This window comes from Asparagus officinalis, chromosome 4 (genome assembly GCF_001876935.1).
Source record: "Asparagus officinalis chromosome 4, Aspof.V1, whole genome shotgun sequence".
NCBI lineage: Eukaryota > Viridiplantae > Streptophyta > Magnoliopsida > Asparagales > Asparagaceae > Asparagus > Asparagus officinalis.
In genome coordinates, this window is record NC_033797.1 from 130,257,809 (window position 1) to 130,260,686 (window position 2,878).

Here is a 2,878-nt window from a genome sequence, read left to right on the forward strand (position 1 = left end):
ATAGTTTTAAAAATATTATGAAAGTTTGGATTGAAGCACGCCAATTTATCATAGGGCATGTTTGTTTTTTCATAGTCCGGGTATTATTTTAAAATAATCCAGTCCCACCCTTTTATTAAGGGCTTGTTTGGATTGAGGGGAATAAGGGTGAAGGGAAGTTAGGGGAACCATTCACCTCCATTCACTTTGTTTGGGAACATTTAGGAGGTGGAGTTATTCACCCTAGTTCCCCTTGGTTCACCCCCTAATAGTATAAAATTTGTTACCCCCAAAATTAAGGTGTAACCAAGGGGAAGGGAACTCCCTTCCCTTCCCTTCCATTCTCTCACCTAGTTTCCCTTAACTTCCCTTCACCCCCTACAAATTCAAACATGTTCTAAATGTTTGTTTTTCTTATTGGACAAGGACTATATTAAGAAGGGATTATGCAACTAATTGGAACCCACCTACCCCTATCTTTATAGTTAAAGTATTATATACCGGTTCGCATTAAGATTCTCGGTGAAGATTTCCCTTAATCTTTTGGAGGAATTTGTGACAACTCCACTTTAGTCCCATATGGACTAGTGTGTAGAAATATTAGTGGCTTAGATAGAGAAGCCCGATGTCCAAGAACAACTAGTGCTAGCATTTTGGCAGTGAACTTTCGCCAACATCGAGTTGCTCTCGGTGGGTCCCGCTGCTTGCATTGTGACACCCCCACTTTAGTCCCACATAGACCAGTGTGAAGAAATATTAGTGGCTTAAATAGAGAAGTCTAAGACCTAAAAATAACTAGTGCTAGCATTTTGACAGTTGACCCCAACTTTAGTCCTACATGGACTAGTGTGTAGAAATATTAGTGGCTTAAATAGATAAGCCCAAGGCCCAAGAATAATTAGTGCTAGTATTTTGACAGTGGACTTTCGCTAACATCGAGTTACTCTCGTGGGTCTCACGGCTTGCACGCGCCAACAGGCCCGTGGGCTAGGGACGTGACAAATTGTATCAAAGCAGTTGCCAACCGGAAGTATGGAGCTAAGTGTTATACGGGGCTAAGTGCTACATTGTGTGGGGCTTAAATAGAGAAGCTCAATGCCCAAGAATAACTAGTGTTAGCATTTTGACAGTAGACTTTAACCAACATCGAGTTGCTCTCGGTGGGTCCCACGATTTGCACGCGTCAACGAGCCCATGGGCCCGAGGTGTGACAGAATTCCAGATCAAATCCTTTCAAAATCTTTTTCTCAAAACTTTTATTTTTCATTTTTTTCCTGCAAGCTATTAATTTCCGCGAGCTGTGATCATATCCCACAAATATTTTTTGTTTTCCTTTCCAACGAATAGTAAAAAAAACACTATTTTTGCCCCCTTGAGAGATGCAAATGATGCTAGAGAACAAGTAACGGTGGCTGATTCTCTTGATATCAAAATTAGCCTATGGTTGATCTATGTTTCTATAGGCTCATGCCGAAGGCCATTATGCTAAAATGAAAGAATAAATTATTCAACATTAACTAAATTAACAATGCATATTCCAGCATAGTAAACTAACAAGATTATATTAAAATGGGGTTGTTTATTTGTTTCATGATAGGTATAGCTTGGTATATATATTTTGTAAACAAAATCATATTACAATTTTTATTTTTTTGTCAAACAGATGCATTAATACAATATTAGTTGATTAGAGGATAATAAAGTAATTTTGGTTATGATATCTGTCACATTGGTCATAACCCCCTAAAACAAACACGGGTTTGAACTATTTTGAGTGAGTCCAAATGTTAGTCCGTATGAAAACAAATATTCAACTAGACTAAAATTACCTCAGGATAACACAATCCCTGGACTATAATCCGAGAATTACAATACCCCCTAGTCCCTAGATAAAAAAAAAAACAAACATGGCCTATGATAATTCTATGAAACTAGTCAGGACCAAAGAATCCTGCTCCTAGCTTCTTTTTGTACAGAAAGAGAAAGACCATATGATATCCCAATTCTAGTAGGAGATAAAGTGAATAATTATATAATCTCTTAATTCTAACAGGAGATGAGGAGAATAAACGCACAAAATATATGGAAATCTTGCATTGATGATAGAAGAAGTTGTAACTGTTATATAAGCTATAATTCAAAATGATCAAGTTGGCATTTCGGCGGAGACACTTTCAAAAGATAAATGGTAAATATGCATACTTCGTATGTCCATTCGTTCCCAAACAGGGCAAATTCAAATTATAGAATTCAAAGAGAGAGAGAGAGAGAGAGAGAGAGAGAGAGAGAGAGAGAGAGAGAAGAAGAAGAAGAAGAAGAAGAAGAAGAAGAAGAAGAACACAAAGAATGAAGTCTTCGAGTTCATTTTACCAAGTCCCACCTACACAGCTGTTTGTGAAGTGCAGATAACAAACATCATATCTGAGACAACTTTTTAAGTTACAACACGTGCATAAAACTAATCCTATGATGATGAGGAACGAGGCAGCCATTTTGGACATAGACATAAACAAAACTAAGGGTTAATCGCAGATAGACCCCTTGTACTAGCGCCCAATTGCAGATAGGACTTGTGTAATTCTATTATTGCACATGGACCCCCTATATCGTCGCCATTTGTGGATAGTACTCGTTTAATTCCATTATTGCAGATAGACCCGTGAGTAAATCTTTTTATGACCCTTTTAGACTTCAAGAAAGAGAAATTAGTTTTCTGACAAGAAGACATCCCAAGGGTGCAAAAATTTTTACTCAGAGGTCCATCCACAGTTGGGCAATAGCACCATGGTCTATCTGCAATTGACCCTAAAACTTAAACGAGGAGGGAAAAATCGATCCTTTATTTATAGTAACAGATATGTACATGAGAACAAAAATGCCAAGAGCTAAATCCTTTCTT